Source organism: Ornithorhynchus anatinus, chromosome 17 (genome assembly GCF_004115215.2).
Source record: "Ornithorhynchus anatinus isolate Pmale09 chromosome 17, mOrnAna1.pri.v4, whole genome shotgun sequence".
Taxonomy (NCBI): domain Eukaryota; kingdom Metazoa; phylum Chordata; class Mammalia; order Monotremata; family Ornithorhynchidae; genus Ornithorhynchus; species Ornithorhynchus anatinus.
In genome coordinates, this window is record NC_041744.1 from 4,771,220 (window position 1) to 4,791,890 (window position 20,671).

General features: G+C 48.0%; 1 long non-coding RNA gene across 1 annotated transcript in view; it reads right to left on the reverse strand.

Annotated features, from left to right (window-relative positions):
• Nucleotides 1-20,671, reverse strand: part of LOC114817984 — a 44,527-nt gene that overhangs the window by 17,755 nt on the left and 6,101 nt on the right. Inside the window, exons 3-4 of the long non-coding RNA XR_005660987.1 lie at nucleotides 8,728-8,832; nucleotides 4,866-5,032 (exon numbers count right to left, since the gene is read on the reverse strand). This is a non-coding gene — a long non-coding RNA (uncharacterized LOC114817984). The remainder of the gene's footprint in view (nucleotides 1-4,865; nucleotides 5,033-8,727; nucleotides 8,833-20,671) is intronic.

The following is a 20,671-nucleotide window of genomic DNA, read 5'->3' on the forward strand; positions in this document are numbered from 1 at the left end:
ACTTGGAAAGAAGGCAGGGTGAGTTAAGGCAACCTCCAGACAGACACAAATCCCCTTTGGAAATAGACCTCCCATTTTAAACGCTTTCCGGAGGGAGACGCTCTGCCTCCAACTCCCACAAGGCCCGACCCGCCTTTCAAGCCGCCACTGATCCCAACCGGTTGGAACCACTTTCCTCCCTTTATGCCAGAAGACAGAGCCACGTTAAATTTAGAATACTAAAGGAAAGTGAGAAAATTGCCAAAGGGCAAGAGATGATTGGTTTCTATTCAATCGGACCGGCAACTTTCATCTCAAAGCCGACCCGCGGTGCTTTAAACCTCCCAGAGCCTCTTTCTATAGTGCGGACGTGGGTCTCCTTTATACATTTCAACCTGTTTAGATACTAAATCCATTCTTCAGTGACCCCCCTCAATCAATCAGTTAGTCAATACTCTTTATGGAGCACCTACTGTGTGCCAAGCACTGTACTAAGAGCTTGGGACAGTATAATAGAATTAGAAGAGAGGATCTTTGTCCTCAAGGAGCTTGCAGTCTACGATGCACAGAAAGCTGAACTATGGATTTGGGAGAATACAACAGACTTCGTAGACACGATCCTTATCCACAAGGAGTTTACAGTCTAGCAGGGGAAACAGACACTGAAATAAATTAGAGGGAGGAAGAAGTGACATTAGTGACAAGAAGTGACATAATAATGTTGGTATTTGTTAAGCGCTTACTATGTGCAGAGCACTGTTCTAAGCGCTGAGGTACATACAGGGTAATCAGGCTGTCCACGGGAGGCTCAAAGTTAATCTCCCATTTTACAGATGAGGTAACTGGGGCACAGAGAAGTGAAGTGACTTGCCCACAGTCACACAGCTGACAAGTGGCAGATCCGGGATTCGAACTCATGACCTCTGACTCCCAAGCCCCTGCCCTTTCCACTGAGCCACGCGCAGCAGGACATGGACATAAGTGTTCCGGGGGAATGCCTCGAAATTCATGGGAAGAGTCCGTGAGAGGAATTGGGAAGGAGCACGGCTTAGTGGAAAGGCACGGGTTTGGGAGTCAGAACCTGGGTTCTAATCCCATTTCTGCCACTTGCCTGCCGTGTGGCCTGAGGCAAGTCAGGCAACTTCTCTGTGCTTCAGCTTCCTCATCTGTAAAACGGGGGTTCGATGCCTGTTCTCCCTCCTACTTAGACTGTGAGCCCTAAGAGGGGGGAACAGGGACTGTGTCAGACCTAACTGTCTTGTATCTACCACAGGGCTTGAGATATTGTAAGCGCTTAACAAATGACACTACTATTATGAATTCCGCATCCAGTGATAGGGGGGCTTAATATTAGGGTGCTGCCTGCTTCTGTCCTCCCTAGATTCTGCTAACTCTTTCTCCACCCCCTCCTCTTTCACTTGTTTATTTTTCTTGCAGGTGCTAGCGGCCCTGTATCAAAGTTGGAAGAGTACTGCAATGTAATGGCTTTTAAAAGACAGAACAGCATGGAGGGTAAAGGTTGTAATTCCCTAGAGTCTGTTAGGAATCTCCCCCCCCCCCCCCCGCCCCCGCCCCGTTTGGCTGTCCAGTGAACCATTAGACAGCAGTTTAATCATTATTACTTGTGCTGCAGTGCGACTCTCTGGAGATGCACAAAACTGGAATGAAAAGGAACTGACATAATTAGTCTGACACAGTTCAATGGGGAGCTATTTCACCAAAGGTAATGAGTTCCAATGATATGTTAATGTTATTGTAAGAAATTATACCACTGAAACAAAGTGGCTTTGTGGGCTTGAACAACCGGGGCTGGTGCCTGCCCGGGAAAAGGCGCGAATGGGAAAAAATTGGGAACGTGGAGCCCTTTCCCTGCTCAGCCACGTTGGTGTGGCCATCTTGAGCTGGAAACGTTCTGGCTGAAACCACAGGAGGCAATCTGAGCTCTTTGGGTAGCCTGCTGTACTTGTGGTTATTCGACGTGTGACATACACCCTTCTGATGTCCTGAGGGAGAAGAAAGTTCCCCAAAATACCCACAGCGTGCTAAAAAAAATAGAGGAAACCACCCTGTATCTTCAGTTCATCTACTGCATCACATTTTAGCTGGTTTCTTCTGTCCTCAGGATTTTAGTGTTTTCCTCAGATGCTCTACGAATGTTAGGAATATGGTAACAGTGTCCCATCTCCACATTTTCTCCTCTAAGTTCCTTGACATTTGCTGCCGCTGGCTCCACTTTGCCCTACCACCCAAGGTTCAAGGAATAGGTGGCCTCAGGATAGGATAGGCTTTCCATATTGAAAAGGAGTGTAGCCTAGTGGAAAGAGCCCAGGCCTGGGAATCAGAGGACATGGGTTCTAATTCCGGCTCTGCCGCTTGTCTGCTGTGTGATCTTGGGTGAGTCACTTCTCTGTGCCTCAGTTTCCTCATCTGTAAGTCCTGTGTAGGACAGGGACTCTGTCCAACCTAATTCTCTGTATCTACCTCAGTGCTCAGGACAGTGCCTGGCACGTAGTAAGCACTAACAAATACCATTAGAAAAAAAAAATGGAGATTCGTGAATGGATTGTGAGGCCCATCTTTTCCTCCACCTCCCCACTTCTCCTAGGCTCCTGCTGGACCTCGGTCAGTCCGAGGGCAGAGGGAGGTGACCCTCACCTTTGGACCTGAGATGAAGTGACCCCTCCTCCCACCAGTTCAGCTCTGGGCAGATTCAGATTCTGGGAGATCCGATGAGGTCAGGCAGGAACCTATCTGGACCCGAAAGACCATCAGATTTTCCAAGGATCCCTGAAATCTCCCCCAGGACAGTAGCCGGCAGAGAGAGGGTGGCCCTTCGGCACCCTCCGATGCAAGGACCGTGTTTCCCGACCTTGTTAATGCCACATGGCTTGAAGAATTTCATATGCTTAGTCATACTTTTTTGTGTAAATATCATGGTAAAAAGACGTGACATTTTGGGGGCCTCTCTTCAGCATTAATAAAAGATTCCTAGAACAGGATGACCTTTTCACAAAGGATTTGTAAATGCCAAAAACCGCATAAAACCTCTCTTTCTGAGGCAGGCGAGATCTCCATAACTTAGCATTTATTCTTGAGGTGGTGGGTTTGATCTTTTCTTGGTCTTTCCCGTGGTCATCTTTTTGAGAAGCAGTGTGGGCTAGTGGAAAGAGCATGGGCTTGGAAGTCAGAGGACCTAGGTTCTAATCCCGGCTCCACCGCTTGCCTCCTGGGTAATCTTGGGCAAGTCACTTCACTTCTCTGTGCCTCAGTTACCTCATCTGTAAAACGGGTCTAAAAAAACCCTCCATCTCGCTCTCTTAGGAGGTGAGCTCTCGGCTGGGTCAGGGCCTGGGTCTGATTCGAAGGCCTTCCACGTACCTCGGTCCTAAGGAAATAGTAAACCTCCCTAGATATAGTAAGTCCTAAGAGAAGCAACATGGTCTAGTAGAAAGAACCAAAAGACCTGGGTTCTAATCCTAGCTCTGCCACTCGTTTGCTGTGTGACCTTGGACGAATCACTTCATTTCTTCGTGCCTCATCTGTAAAATGGAGATTAAGACCATGAGCCCCATGTAAGACATGGACTGTGCCCAACCTGGCTAACTTGCATTTACCCCATTGCTTAGTACAGTGTCTGGCACATAGTAAGCACTTAACTATCATTAATTTAGAGAGAGAGAGAGAGAGAGAATTGGTATTTAATGTTGGTATTTTTTAAGCGCTTACTATGTGCCGAGCACTGTTCTAAGCGCTGGGGTAGATACAGGGTAATCAGCTCGTCCCACGTGAGGCTCACAGTTAATCCCCATTTTCCAGATGAGGTAACTGAGGCACAGAGAAGTTAAGTGACTCGCCCACAGTCACACAGCTGACGAGTGGCAGAGCCGGGAGTCGAACCCATGACCTCTGACTCCGAAGCCCAGGCTCTTTCCGCTAAGCCACGCTGCTTCCTATAAATATACACCAATTCTATCCATCTGTCTATGAATTCTGAATTTTATCCCTCTTTTCATGGCACTTGAGCACCCCCACTGAAACAACTTGGTGATTATTCCACACACACGCCCTCTTCTGCCTCATTTCTGAAGGAAGAGAATGAAGTGACCTTAAAGGCCCTCAGTTTGGCACCCGCATGTCCTTTTCCTTCCCAGCTCTGCTCAGGAAGCCACCCCTCTCTTTTCATCCACTCTCACCCAAGTCCCTTTCCTGGGAGCTATTTGGCGGAGAGCTCGGGCTTGAGGCCAGAGAAAGACCCAGTAGCTCTCTGGCTCTTTTGCTGACCAGACATTTCCTTTTAGCTCCTCACCCCGCTCACAGGCCCCCCCCCCCCCCCCCAGGAAGGACGCCACTGAGATCCAGATGCACTGAACTCTGCTCTTCGCTTCTCAGAGTCAAGAGAGAATGGGTAGGCTGGGGGTTAGTTAGGATTTTCAAAATTCCCTCAATCCATTCCCTTGGTGAGGAAGACTGAACCGAATCTCCCTAGCGCCTCTGGGGAGGGGGTGAAGGACACGGTTGGGGTTGAATAAGGACTGGACAGGGAGTCAGAGAAGCCGGAGTCTAATCCTTGCTCAGCCAGTCATCTGCTGAGTAACCTTGGGCAAATCACTTCACTTCTCTCGGCCTCAGTTTCCTCAACTGTAAAATGGGGATTCAATACTTCTTCTCACTCCTACTTCGACTATCAGCCCGATGTGGGACAGGGACTGTGCCCAACCTGAGCATTTTGTATCTACCCTAGCGCTTAGAACAGTGCTTGACCCTTAGTAAGCACTTAACAAATACCATAATAAATAATAAATGTAAAGGGGATCGGGGCTCTGGGCCTTTCCTGGCTCTTGGCTAACAAAGAAAGAGAAGGGAGCTCTCAGAATTCAATACTGTACCTTTTTTCCTTCGCACATTTCCTCATTACTGGCTACGTTCAGTCCTTCCTGCCTTCGGGTCGACGAAGCTAATTTCCAGCAGTGTTCCTGGGTCAGGCCTCCTCCATCCGCCGCCTGCTTGGCCAGATTCATTAGTCTCGGTTGCCGGGATTGGTCCCCACATTCCCCTGGTGGAGGAGAAGCAGTGGAAAGAGCCCGGGCTTTGGAGTCTGAGGTCATGGGTTCGAACCCCGGCTCTGCCACTTATCAGCTGTGTGACTTTGGGCAAGTCACTTAACTTCTCGGTGCCCCCTTCCCTCATCTGTAAAATGGGGATTAAGACTGTGAGCCCCACGTGGGACAACCTGATTCCCCTGTGTCTACCCCGGTGCTTAGAACAGTGCTCGGCACATAGTAAGCGCTTAACAAATACCAACATTATTATAACTAATCCGGTGAAGGACAGCATTTTCCCAGACAAGGCCTCTCCGCCTTTCCACCGAGGAAATCCACGGAACTGCGCTCAGGAGGGAGGAGCGGGGTGGCCTTTCGCAGAACCCCCTGCTGGACCATGTGACTTTCTGATGACCAATCGCAGGGAGAATGATCAGGTGGCCTTGCCCCAGGTCCTACCCTCCTGCCTGGGCTTTTGAGGCGCAGGGTCGATGGGGTGGTATAGCTTAGAATTGGCATTCCACTAAGCAGGACCTGGTACTAAGAGCCTGGGCCTCAGGGGATCTGGGTTCTAATCCCCACTCCACCGCTTACCTACTGTGTGCTGTTGGGCCAATCACTTAACTTCTCTGTTTCCTCATCTGTAAAATGGGGATTCAATACCTGTTCTCCCTTTTTCTTGAATGGGAGCCCCATGTGATTAATATGTAAGTCCTCAATAAATACCACTGTTTGATTGACTGACTGAGTGATTATCTTGTATCTATCCCAGCATTAAGACTATAGTAAACCCTGAACAAATAGGATAATTATTATTAAATCCCCACTGTTGACTTTAAATCATTCTTAATTAGGTCATTGTCAATCATATTCTACCGCATTTTTTTTGATACATGAAATGGATTCCATAAAAGCCTTTCCAAGGAGTTCAGTTTGGAGTCGCCCACTGTAAGCTAGTTGTGGGCAGGGAACGTGTCTGTTATTTTGTTGTGTCGTACTCTCCCGAGGCACATAATACAGTGCCCTGCACACAGTTAGCACTCAATAATATCACTGAGTCAAAACAGTCCCTCTGACTGTTAAGCATCATCTTTAGGGAATTCAATACCCGTTCTCCCTTCGGCTTCAACTGTGAGTCCCATGTGGAAGAGGGACCATATCCAACCTGATTATGTTGCATCTACCTCAGCGCTTAGTACAGTGCTTGACCCAGGGTAATCCTTTAACACCTTATTATTATTATTATTATTATTGCTCCCTCTCCGCTGAGATAATCGTTCAGCTCAGTTGACATCTGGGATTCTGTCAGCTGGAAAGGTGCCCCGGGAGTGAACGCGGGCCAAGAAGTTGGCAAGTGTGCTGAGGTCAGACCCGTTAACGGCAAGTTCCCAGAGAACGCAAACAAGAACGAACAAGGGGTTGTGTTGTTTGTCAGGATTTTAAACCTTGAAACCCTATGAATAATACATTCCCAGAAAGGTAAGCCGCGCCTTGCTTTCTTCCCGTAAATCAACACGGCGAGGCGCATTTGTGTAATGGGTTCTCTCCTTGACTAATTTAATCGGGTGAGTGATCTGGGTCCGAGAGACAGGCTGCCGAGGCGACAGGCCCCGGTGGCTTGAGCTGACGGCTCAACCCCCGAGCGGGTGCGGGCTCAGGGAGCGAGGAGTCGCCTCCCCCCGCCGCATCCGCACCGATCACGCTCCGGGTCAGTCCCCTCCCGGCTGACCACCGGCCATAAGCAGGGGAGCTCCCTAGGCATTACATCGGGCACTGGCCCCCAGGAATTATAGATTCATTCATTCATATTTACTGAGCACTTACTGTGCGCAGAGCACTGTACTAAGCACTTGGGAGAGTACAATTATAACAATACGACAGACACGTTCCCTTCCCGAGATCCAGAGCGCACTTCAGAGGTCACTCCCTGGGGCTGGACTACTGTGAAGATGACTGTGACTCTTGAATCTGGGGTTGTAACTTCACAGTGTGATGTTTGTGAACTGCTTACCATGTGCCAGGCACTGTACTAAGCGCTGGGGTGGATACAAGCACATCGAGCTGGACGGGGTCTTGCGGTCTTGCCAACTGTGACCTGGTTATTATGACTGGCTGTGGCTCTTGGGACCGAGGTGGTGACTACAGTGGCTGTGACTACCTTAGCCATGATATGTTGTTTTGTGCTTTCTTATTTATTTCTCCTTTTCTCAAGTGTCTGCGGTATCCAGTCCGTTCTTTCTTATTTCTCCTTTTCTCACGTGTCTGTTGCATCCAGTCCGTTCTTCCCTGCTAATTCTCCCCTTCTTATTCTCCTGGACTCCGCTGATCGATGAGGCTCCGTGTTTGGGAAAACCAACCCGAATCTCTCCTTTGGGAGGAATAGGCAGGTATTTCCTGGGTGCCTACAATTATGGTATCAGGTTGCACACAGTCCCTGTCCCACATGGGGCTTACAGTCTAACTAAGAGGGAGTAGGACTTATTCCCCATTTTACAGATGGGGTAACTGAGAAGTTAAGTGACTTGCCCAGGATCATTCAGCAGACATGTGACAGAGCCAGGGTTAGAACCCAAGTCCTCTGACTACCAGGTCGATGCTCTTTCCACTAGGCCAGGCTGCTTCTGTGCTTAGAGGCGGCGGTAGAGAAAAGCGCAGCAGCTACTATTTCCAAGGACTCCTCCCCGTCTCATCACTTCTCCCAGGGATTCCCACACCGCTAAGATTTCAAACCAGCGCTTGGCACCGGAATCAGCTTGTCCCAAACCAAAAGACTTGGGCCATCCCCTCCCAACTTGGAAGACCAAGTTGAGTTTCCACATAAGCTCGTTCGTTGAGGCAGGGAACGCATCTGCTAATTCTGGTGCATTGTACTCTCCCGGGCGCTCAGTACAGTGCTCTGTACATAGCAAGCCCTCAATAAATACCATCGATTGACCGATTGGAAGATCAGCAACCAATTGTTCGCCATGTAGCCTAGTGGAAAGAGCGCAGAGCGGGGAGTCAAGAGAGCCGGGTTCTATTTCCGGCTCCTCCACCTGCCTGCCGTGAAACCGTGGACGAGTCACTTAGCTTCTCTGAACCTCAGTTTTCTCATCTGTAAAAATGGGGCTGAAACACCTGGTCTCCCTCCTCTTAGGCCGCGAGCCCCAGATGGGATTGGGACTGGCTCTTATCTGATTGTTTGATATCTATCCGGCGCTCAGCACAACGTTTGGCATATAATAAGTATTTAACAGATACAATAATTTTTATCAGCAGGCAGAGGGAAAAGAAGCCAAAACGGGATCATTTCGCCATCCAGGCCTCGCCACCTCTGGAAAAAAACTAGTGTTTTGAAATAATAATGATAATAATTATGGTATTTGTTAAGTGCTTACTATGTGCCAAGCACTGTTCTAAGCGCTGGGGTAGATACAAGATGAGCAGGTTGTCCCACGTGGGGCTCACAGTCACAATCCCCATTTTGCAGATGAGGCAACTGAAGCGCACAGAAGCTAAATGACTTGCCCAAGGTCACACAGCAGACAAGTGGCAGAGGCGGGATTGGAACCCACGACCTCTGACTCCCAAGCCCTTGCTCTTGCCACTAGGCCATGCTGCTTTGCACATCCTTCCCCGCTCTGTTCTATAAGGGGGAACCCTGGGGTTAATTTGGCCTAACAAAGGGAAAGTGTCACATTTTATTTCCTTCTAGCCCAACATTAATTACCGATTCTCTTCATAGCAGTCCTGCTTGCTTTGTGTTTCTTCCCTTAAAGCTGATAATAAGCTGTCCATCTCCATAACTGCTCGGCTGACACAAATCATGATGGATCTGAAAAGCAATAAAAAAGCCGGTCTAATGAGACATCACGAAGAATAAGGGTGGGGGGGGGGGGGAGGAGGGAAGTGAAGCCAGTTCTTTAATCATTGGCCTACAAGGACGACTGGAATAAATTTCTGTAATGAGTACCTCCTTTCTATTTAAATGTGAAATGTGCCACAGTGGTTCAACAAGCACTGTAAACTCTTGATTTCTGAGAAAGTACTCAACTTGTAATCGGAGCCAAAATATAATTTTTTTTAAAAGCCCTCAGGTGCTCAGAAGGGACTGGTCTTTTCTCAGCCTTACACAGATCTGTTCTTGGTATTCAGAGGCACCTCTGACGATCTCCCCCTCAAGACTTAGTTAAGCTCTGCTCGAAGTAAACACTCAATAAATACCATTAATTGATTGATTTACAGAAAGAAGGGGTAAGGGCTGCCAAAGCTACAGTGTGAAAGATGAAAGCGGGATGAATTCTTGCGGAAATATACGTCACTGCCAAAAGATGTTCTTCTCAAGAAGAGCAGGGGAAACAATGTGTCCTAGTGGGTAGAGCCCGGGCCTGGGAATGAGAGAACCCGTGTTCTAATCCCGGCCCCGTCACTTGCCTGCTGTGTGACTCTGGGCAAGTCGCTTAACTTCTTTGAGCCTCGGTTACCGCATCTGCAAAATGGGGATCGAGACTGTTAGTCTTACATGGGGCGGGGACTGTGTCCAACCTGATTATCTTGTATCTATCCCAGTGCTTAGTAAAGTGCCTTGCACATAGGGAGCACTTAGCACATGCCATTTTAAAACAAAAAGAGAAGAACTGTCTGTTGATTGTTATATTGTGTTCTCCCAAGTAGGCACGTGGGAGAATCCAGTAAAGAAGAGTTGGTCGCATCCAAGTTCTTGAAACCCATCTCAGTGCTGAGCTCTCCTCTTTTGCTCTGTGTTTGTAGAGCAAAATTCATTGGCCCACTTAGTTTTTCAAATGTGGTTCTCTTAAGGCATTAGCTCTCCAGAGGTAGCATAACATTCAATCAACGGTATTCCTTGAGCGCTTCCTGTATGCAGTATTAAGCACTTGGGAGACTACAACAGAACAGAGTTGGTAGAAGCATTCCCGCCCACAAGGAGCTTACAGTCTAGAGGGGGAGACAGATATTAAAATAAATTACTGGAAGATTGTTTGTTACCCATTTGGAGGAGAAAATGGCCACCTTGGTTTAGGAACCTCTGGAAAGCTCCCCGCCCTTCTTCCGAAACCTAATATCGCCGGTGCTTCCTTCTTGACATCTCCAGAATCCGCCCCTTCCTCTCCCTCCAAACTGCCACCATGTTGGTCCACATTCTGGCCCTAGAACTTATCATAGTCCCACTTGACTACGACATCAGCCTCCTGTCAGACCTCTAGCCTCTAGCCTCTCCTCTCTCCAGTCCTTACGTCACTCCTCTGCCTGGATCAGTTTTCTTCTCAATGGTCATTTTTCCAGCAGGTTAGCCTTCTAATGTGGTTTAAATTCCACACAGATCTGTAGGACTCAGGACTTTATCATTGGTTGAGTCCCCGGCCTAAAGGCCTCTGTGAGTTTCATATCGATAGCAATAATCCTGGTATTTGTTAAGTGCTTTCCATATAATAATTTTAGTATTTGTTAAGCGCTTACTATGTGCAGAGCGCTGTTCTAAGCACTGGGGTAGATACAGGGTAATCAGGTTGTCCCACGTGAGGCTCACAGTTAATCCTCATTTTACAGATGAGGTAACTGAGGCACAGAGAAGTTAAGTGACTCGCCCACAGTCACACAGCTGACGAGTGGCAGAGCCGGGAATCGAACCCATGACCTCTGACTCCGAAGTCCAGGCTCTTTCCACGGAGCTACGCTGCTTCCCTATATGCCAAGCACTGTGCTGAGAGTTGAGGTAGATACAAGATAATCAGGCCAGATATTAGTCCCTGACTCACCTGGGGCTCACAGTCGCAGTGGGCGGGTGAACAGATACTGAATTGTCATTTTAAAAATGAGGAAATCAAAGCACAGAAAAGTTGAGAGACTTTTCCAAGATCCCGCAGCAGCCAAGTGGCAGAGCCAGGATTAGAATCCAGGTTTTCCGACTCCCAGGCCTGTGCCCTTTCCCCCAGGCCACATTGCTTCTACGCCGACTGGGGCTCGGGTGATTGGAGTCCAATGGCAGGATCTCTCACTTCAGGAGTTTGGCAGGATAAATAAGATCATCCTCTAGACTGTAAGCTCACTGTGGGCAGGGAATGTGTCTCTTTATTCTTGCATGGTACTCTCCCAAGAGCTTAGTACAGTGACACAGACTCTGTCCGGCATGGGGCTCACAGTCTAAATAGGAGGGAGAACAAGTATTTAATCCCTATTTTACAGTTGAGGAAATAGAGGCACGGATAAATTACGTCCAATTTCACACAGCAAGCAATTGGCGGAGCTGGGATTTGAACTCAGGTCTTCTGACTCCCAGGCCCAGTAGGCTGCACTGATGAAAGACTGATTGTTTGATTTATTCAGGGTTGCCCTACACGCCCTGATATTGGGAGCAACATGGTCTAGTAGAAAGAACATGGACCCAGGAGTCAGAGGAGCTAATTCTGGCTCCCCCATTTTGCCTGCTACATGACTCGGCGCAAGTCACTTAACTTCTCTGTGCCTCAGTTGTTTCAACTGTAAAATGGGGACTTAAATCCTGTTATCCTATTTAGACTGTAAGTCTTATGTGGCGCAGAGACTGTGTCCATTCTGATTAACTTATTCCTACTCCAGAGCTTAGAAAAGGTGCTTGAGGAATAGGAAATGCTTAAGAAATGCCACGATTATTGTAACTGTCTTTCCTGTTTATCCCAGGTACCAGAGAACTGAGAGTGACCCTCAGCACTTCCTTACCTCTGCAACAAGGCAGTAAAGAAAGATGCCACTGCTCTCTATCCATAGCATGGTAACCAACCAATCAATCTAGACTGCAAGCCCATTTTGGGCAGGGAATGTGTCCGTTTATTGGTCTATTATACTCTCCCGAGCGCTTAGGACGGTGCTCTTGAATCAATCGATGGTATTTACTGAGTGTTTACTGTGTGTCGAGCACTGTCCTAAAGCGCTCGGGAGAGTACAATAGAACAGAGTTGGTAGACACCTTCCCTGGCCATGAGGAGATCACTCTCTAGTAAGGGAGCCAGACAAAAATATAAATAAGTGAAGAAATAAATTACGGATTAATACATACGTCCCTTGGGGCCGGGGAGTGGGGTGATGTCAATCAATCGTGAGTCAGTGAATCAATGGTATTTATTGAGTGCTCCTCTCTCCCTCCAGCAAGCCAGGACTCCGAAGCCAACAGACGTCAACTAATGGGCCCGCGATGGGCTAAAGCACGTGTGCCAGGATTTAAAGGAAAATCGTCAATAGCGCGTAGTTTGGCATGTTGATTTATATTTAGGGACACTTGAAAACCCTTCAGCTGGTTAATTGGTCTCTTTGTTCTCCAAGATTGGCATCGAGACTCTCAATTTCATAATTCTCTCCCATATAGAACTAGCTTGGAGAGGGAGGCATTTGGAATACTACAGCCAAGCATGAGGAGCTGGGTTTTACAGCTAACGATTATGCTTGATGCTGTAATGGGGACAATTAGAGCCTGCGGTTTATGAGGGGGAATCCAGGAGATGGGGCTGTTTTGGGGGGAGGGGGAGGGAGGAGTCGGGGGGAGCAAAAGAGAGCACTAATTCAGGTGGTTCGGAAGGGTTCACTGCTAGTTTGCGGAGAGGAAAATCCTGCCACCTTCCAGATAGACAGGAGTCTGAATCGTGAACACGAATCCTTATCGCGGGGCGGGGGGCGGGGAGTAGGGTAGTTCCATTCCCTTGGCTGCGAGGGAGAAGCTGCCAATCTCGTTGGAGTGCTGATCCAACCATCAGCGCCAAAGTGCCACGTCCGGGCATGCGGTTGCCATGGTAGCCGCCGCGGGCTCGGTCGACCACGTTCGCCAGCTGTCCGTCACGATTCCCCCTTGGGCCTGCCCACATTCTCGAATGCCCCAGGTGGTTCTCCAGGCCGGAAATCTGTACTACTCAGGGCACGGTCCCTCAGCCGCACTTTGCAGAACCAGCACTGGAACTCAGAGAATAATAATTAAAAAAATCATCACTGTGATATTTGTTAAGCGCTTCCTCTGTTCCAGGCACTGTACTAAGCACTGGGGTGGATACCAGCAAATCAGGTGGACACAAGTCCCTGTCCCATGTGGGGCTCAGAGCCTCAATCCCCATTTTACAGATGAGGTAACTGAGGCCCAGAGAAGTGAAGTGACTTGCCCGAGGCCACACAGCAGACAAGTGGCAGACAGGAATAGAACTCATGACCTTCTGACGCCCAGGCCCGTGCTCTATCCACTATGCCATGCTGCTTCTCCAATCAGGTGAAATGGGTAAAATATCTGGACCCAAAAACTTCAGCTCCAATTATCAAGGTTTTTCAGAAAAGGATGCTTTGTTATGGAGCAGAATTATCCCCAAAATTGAAGCCAAAGTATATTTATTAGCCAGAAGTATCTGTAAAATTTGATAACGTCGGCCTGACATTAATGCACTTGGTAAGTGATTCCATACGGTTTAAGTCGCGGGTTGGAAGTTTTATTATCCTGAGAAAAAGTTGATGTGATAAAAAGCTCCCTACAGACTTGTGAAATTTAAGATGCAGTTCCATTCTAAATGACTGAGAACCCCATGAGGGAGAGGGTCTATGTCTGACCTTTTTTTTTTATGGTATTTGTTAAGCGCTTACCGTGTGCCAGGCGCTGTACTAAGCCCTGAAATAGATACAAGCTAATCGACTTGGTCTTGATTACAGATGAGGTAACCAAGCCACAGAGAAGTTTGGTGACTTGCCCAAGGAGCTTAGTCCTGTGATAGGTACATAGTAAGTGCTTAACAAATATCACAATTATTCTTACACTTAACTAGGCTTGTCCTGGGGGTGTTGAACTGTGTCATTAGTTTAGAAATGGAAAAGTCCAGGAGTTTTCTGTCTCCAAGAAATTTACACTACTTTCCACACTCTTAATAATAATAATAATAATGGTATTTTTTAAGTGCTTAACTCTGTGCCAGGTGCTGAACTAAGCACTGGAGTGGATACAAGCAGATCAGGTTGGACACAGTCTCTGTTCCACTTGGGGCTCACAGTCTCAACCGCCATTTTACAGATGAGGTAACTGAGGCCCGGAGAAGTGAAGTGACTTGGCCAAGGTCACACATTAGACAAGTGTCAGAGCCACATTAGAACCCATGACCTTCTGACTCCCAGGCCCACTTCCATTCATTAGACCCCTTGAAGGCACACCCCTGACCATCTAATAAAGTCACACAACAGAAACACAATCTATTCAAACTGATTTCCCTTTTTTCTACCAGCTCTGGGTTCTTCCACTTGAAACCTCTTTAATGGGTTCTTTCATCTGAATCTACTTATGGTGTTGAGGCAGGAAAATTCTCAAACCCCAAATGATCTCATTCCACAGTCTTCTTGGTAGACTATTTCTTTCATGTCTCTTTCGACCAATTCCTGGGAAATTCTATTCATCCACTTGGCCGTATCTGATCTTATCTGCATCTATCCAGAGAAGCCACGTGGCCAAGTAGATAAAGCATGGGCCAGTGAGTCAGAAGGACCTGGGTTCTAATCCCTGCTCTGCCATTTGTCTGCTGTGTGACCTTGGGCCAGTCACTTAACTTCTCTGGACCTCAGTCTCTCATCTATATAATGGGGAGTTACAAGTCCAAATGAGCCCCAAGTAGGATATGGGCTGTGTCCAACCCAATCTACCCCAGTGCTTAATACAGAGCCTGACACATAGTAAGCGCTTAACACTATCATTAAAAAAAAATCCAATGCTTTGGGCCATTTAAAGTCCTTAATAAATACTATCATTAATAAATACCATAGCTATTATTATAAACTCAAAAACACTGCATGGCTCTCAGGAGAAGATCATGCAAGAGACCCAACATTTTGAAAAGGAAAAGATTTAAAGGACTTAAAGAGAGCTGTTGCTTCCGCAGAATTCTGCTTCCTCTTGAAACTAAGATGGCAGCCATCCATGGCTCGTAGGAGTAGGTCAAATGAGTGTAAAATAGCAGGAAGAAAAGGAAATCCCTATCGCAAGACTCCTCATTCCTACCTGCCTGTTTTTCAGTGAAGAAAAAAAAAGGAAATGTAGTAACATTCGTGGAGTGAAAAAAGCCGTCTGAAAGAAGGGGCCCAGATGTACAAGAATAGCAACCCACTAAAGATAAATATCATGCATAAATGTAATGAACGAATTAATCAGAAGAGGTGGGAAGGGGAAAACCTGCCACCATATGTTTTCCAGTGTTAATCAGTTAATCCCATTAGTAATGATCAAGAGGCGGTGGGAAATGAACAGAAAAAAAAGGCGGGGGTAGAAAGCTCTCAGGTGCCTGTGGTCCCGGCCCAGGCTTGGCCCGGAGGGGAGTAATCCTGCCCGGGGCTCCTTCCATGTTTCAAGCACAACCTCCTGAACCTAGTACAGTGCTCTGCACACAGTAAGCACTCAATAAATATCACACTGATGGATTGATCGATTGTACATAGCCTTTGCACCTGGATCCCCATCCCCTAAGCGCTCTGATGTTCTTCCCACCTCAACCCCAGAGAACCCTGCTGCTTCTCCTATCTATAATTTATTTTAAAGTCTGTCTCCCTGGTTAGATTTCAAGCTCCTTGTGGGAGGAATTGTGTCTATCTGATTGTACTCCCTCAAGCACTTAAGAATGATAATAACTGTGATATTTGTTAAGCACTTCCTAAATGGCGAGCCCTGGGGTAGATACAAGGTTTTCAGGTTGGGCTCATAGTCTTAATCCCTATTTTACAGATGAGGTAACTGAAGCCCGGTGAATTTAAGTGACTTACCCAAGGTCACACAAGTGGCAGAGTTGGAATTAGAACCCAGGTCCTTCTGATCCCCAGGCCTACGCTCTACCCACTAGGCCACTCCGCGTTTCAAACAAACTTCCACCCGAACAGGAACTTGAACCCTGTCGGATGCTGTACCGACTGAGCTCTCCGAGCTCCTTGATACACTCAGTTCAGTGCTCTGCATACAGTATGCTCTCAGTAAATACCACCGATCAATTGTTTTGTCAGGGAACTCCCCGAGAAAGCAACGCGGGCTGCAAGATTTCTGCCCTCCGTCCTCCCCACTTCCATCTCAGCAACCACCTGTCCTGCCCTGGGATCAATCACATCACAGAGTCCTGGAATCAGGAGATGCCATCACCCTCTACTCGTCCATGCCAGCACTGCAAACCCCTCCGTCCCCCAAATCTGGGTCCCCCTCCCCACCTCACACAGCTCCAAGGTTCACCCTCCCACCTCACCCCCCCTTTAAATCACCACCCTGGGCTGCCACATCGACGACGGTGGGATCCGGTGGCCACGGTAATAATAATAATAATTACAGTTATGGTGTTTGTTAAGCTCTTACTAGCAAACTAAAGGTTCTAGGCTTAGACCTTAGTCCACCATACTGAGTCCACTGTACTTACTCCACAGTACTAAGCGCTGGGGCGGACACAAGCAAATCGGGTGGGACGCGGTCCCTGTTCCGCACAGGGCTCGCAGTCTTAATCCCCATTTTACAGATGAGGTAACTGAGGCCCGGAGAAGCGAAGCGACTTGCCCAAGGCCACACGGCAGACAAGCGGCGGAGCCAGGGTTAGAACGCACGACCTTCTGGACCCCCGTTACGCCACGCTGCTTCCCCTAGAGTGAGGAGGCGAGATGGTTACAGGAGGCCTGGCAGACCAAAAAACCCGACTAGGCAACCCTCCCAGTCCAAGGCCTCAAGGTCTCCCAGTTGCCAACCAACTGACAAACAGGACCAAAGGACTAATGAGCTAACACACCGGGCAATCAAGCTTCCTCTAACTAAACCGCACTTAAACATCCCCATGGCCCACTGAAGGTAGGACCTTTTTTCTTTTTTTTCCCTCAGAATCGACCTAGTTCTATTTCGCTAAGCATGCGCACAGACCCGCTTAATCATTATAACTCAGACACTCCATTATCCATACCATGAAATTTAACAAGGTATGGCCCATACAGGGCTGCAACACTGCAGCTGGGTGGACTAATTAGATAACGCTCATTATTGTTCATTCAATTTGCGTTGGCAGATGCGGAGAGGCCCCGTGCCCACGGCGGTTGATTCTTTGATTGATGGCGGCTGCTCTGCATTCATTAAGCGGGTGGCCCCTGCGCTCTCGTTTTACAACATGTGTTGGCTACAACCTGACTGGAGGTGCCAGTCAAAATAGCCTTCCTGCGAGCCTCTTGATTAACATCGACGGGCAAATCCGGGCGAATATTTCAGCCTCTGCCCTGGCTTATTGTGGGTCAGCCGGATATCCCAGGCAGAGCACTTTGTTTTTTGTTAATTTTCGCTTCACTCCCTGAAAATAAAAAATACGGTTGGGTTGGCTAGAAGCTAGTGACAGCAAGCCAACAGGCTGAGTTGGGGAAGTAGCTGCATAATAATAATGGTGGTATTTGTTAAGCGCTTACTATGTGCATAGCACTGTTCTAAGCGCTGGGGAGATACAAGGCGATCAGGTTGTCCCATGTGGGGCTCACAGTTTTAATCCCCATTTTACAGATGAGGTAACTGAGGCATAGAGAAGTGAAGTGACTTGCCCAAAGTCAGACAGCTGACAAGCGGCGGAGCCGGGATTAGAACCCATGACCTCTGCCTCGCAAGCCCGGGCTCTTTCCACTGAGCCACGCTGCTTCTCTAATCCATCTCTTCTTTGGTATGGGTTCTAATCCCAGCTCCACTATGTGTCTGCGCTTACTATGTGCCAAGCACTGCTCTAAGCGCTGGGATAGATACAAGGCAATCAGGTTGGACAAAGTCCCCGTTCCACATGGGTCTCACGGTCTTAATCCCCATTTTACAGATGAGGTAACTGAGGCACAGAGAAGCAAACTGACTAGCCCGAGGTCAAACTGCGGGCAAGTGGCAGAGCCGGAATTAGAACCCATGACATTCTGACTCCAGACCTGTGCTCTATCCACTAAATCATGCTGCTTCTCGCTACACCACGGTGCTTCACACTATGCCATGCTGCTTCTATTATTACTATTATTTTTATTATTAGACAGATGGAAGTCACTAGTCATATGCAAATGCAAATCCAAGGACGGATTAGCGTAATTCTTTATGTCTGGGAGTCCCTGATTGTGTTTGCATGGCAAGCACCACCCTCATTCCAAACAGTCCCAGATTATGGTCTCCCTGTTTGTCAACAGCGTAAACCCATCAGTCCCCTTCTGAAATGCCCTGCCACCCCATCGGCTCCATAGAAAAAACCACATCCATTTTCCAAATTAATTCCGACCCCTTCCAAGACTCCGGTCTTTCGGACTTAAAAAACAGAAATTATCACAGTATCACTAAAGGCTTACTATGTGCCAAGCACTGTACTAAGCGCTGGTGAGATACAAGAGAATGAGATCAGACCCAGACCCTCTATCAAGCGGGATTCACCTCTAACAGGGAGCGAGGAAAGTTATTTAATACCCATTTTACAAATAAGGAAACCGGGGCAGAGAGAGGTGAAGGGATTTGCCCAGCATCACAGAGCAGGGAACTGGGATTAGAACCCAGGTCTCCTGACTCCCAGACCTGGGCTCTTTCCATCAGGTTATGTTCTTCAAAAGGATAAGGGTTAGGGTTCCCCCCTCCCAACCTTTAAGATTTCTAGAGTTGGGCAGGGGCTTTCCGAACCAGCACAACTCCCGAGTCGACCTGCTCTTAGTTTGGTGTGGCCGTTTGCCTTTCAGGAGCAGAAGAAATAAATCAGTTTTCAATCTGGTTAGCCACAGTTCAGAGACCAGAATGGACCTTCTGCTCCGTCACCTGAGGAATGATGTTGTTATGTGCAAGGTGGCCCGGGTTATATAAAGTGGGAGGAGGAAAATATTGGCAGCAGACAGTGGACTCTGCCCCCTGCACCTTCCCGACACCCCCTAGCCCCCTCGAGTCCCAAGTGAGCCCCGAGAGGCGAGCCCCGAGCCCTTCTTGGAGACTGACGCATCAAAAGGAAGCTCCCTCTCTAGAAAAGAGGCGTCCCCGCTGATCCCTTTCCCCAGATCAGTCGCTTAAAGAAATTAACTTCCAGTCGCCCCTTCTCTCACCAGAGGGGCAGACGAAAAAGGTGCGGCCTAGCGGAAAGAAGACGGGACTAGGATTGGCTCCTCCATGTGCCTGCTGAGTGATGTGGAGTAAGTCACTTCGCCTCTCTGGGCCTCAGTTACCTCATCGGTAAAATGGGGGTGAGATCAGGGCAGCGTTGTGGGCCTGGTGGAAAGAGCACCGGCCTGCATGGGTTAAACCCCCTAAACACTTCAGGATATATTTCTTTGGCCCATTCTTGGTGTGAATTATACACGGCACATTTTAAAGCTCCTTGCTTTCTCACAGACACGATTCCTTTCTTCCCATAATTGGTTTTGTTCCGTCCGTGTTTAGTCTGTGACCTGTGACGAAGACATGTTTTCCTAGATGAGACCTGGGGTTTTGCTGATGCTGGTCATATGTTAATGTGATCCCGGTCACAGTTTTATCAATAGAGTCTAGTGTCTGATCTCATTCCTTCTCTCCGGGAGATGATTTTACGCAGGGGTAAGTAGCTTGTTGAAGATCTGCATCTAGTCTCTTACTGCTCTGCAGACTTCCAAGGTCATAGTACGGTCTAGTGGAAAGAGCCTGGGGCCTAGGAGTCAGAGGACCTGGGATCTAATCCCTATTCTGTCACTTGCCTGTTGGGTGACCTTGGCCAAGTCACTTCACTTCTCTGAGCCTCAGTTTCCTCATCTGTAAAATGAGGATTAAATACCTGTTCTCCCCGCCGATAGACTGTGAGCCCCTTGTGGGGCAGGAATTGTGTCTGATCTGATTCATTCTGTACACTAGTACTTAATACACTTCTTAGCAGATAGTAAGCATTTATCATTAGGAAGGTTGTCAGATATAGGAGTGGTGAGGAAGGTTTGGGGCTTAAAACAGCTCACCAACTGTGTTTGAGCTCATGGGATCAGCACTCATGCTGAGATCAGGAGAGTTCTTATCTCAATTCAGCTCCTGAGCTGCTGTGTGACTTGGGGGAAGACACTTCACCTCTCCGTGCCTTGGTTTCCTCCCCTGTTACATGGAGAAACTGATAGCTGTCTCTCCCAGGGCTGTTGTGAGGTTAAAACAAGGGAACTGATGTGAAAGAACTTTAGAAGAAGAAAAGTTCTTTGGGAATTCAAGCCCTCCTATTTAGAGGATGAGAAAGGTGAACAAGTTGGGATATTTTCATTCTTACTCCACAACCTAAGCAAGGCAACATAGGCCTGTGAGTGGCCACGCTGACAACTTTCGCTAGTGTTTCGCAGTGGGCAAAATGTGAAATGAAAGTTTTATAGATGCCACATGGATGAGGTTTCACAGTATAACAGATGTGCTCTTCTGAAACGCAACCTGACCGCTAGTTATAAAGAGAAGAGGGGCAAAGGAGAGCCGAGCCACTGGGTGACCTTGGCCAAGCCACTTAGCCTGCCTGTGCCTCAGTTTCCTCACCTTTCAGATGGGGTTAAATTACCTGCTCTCTCTCCCTCTTTGACAGGAAGCCCCACGTGGGATAGGGACTGTATCTGATCTGATTATCTTCCCTGTCGCCTAGCACAGTGCTTGGTACTCAGTACGTGCTCAATGAGGGACCATCATTATTGTTATTTAGGCTATTGTTCCAGGAGTAAATCAATCGGTGGTATTTACTGAG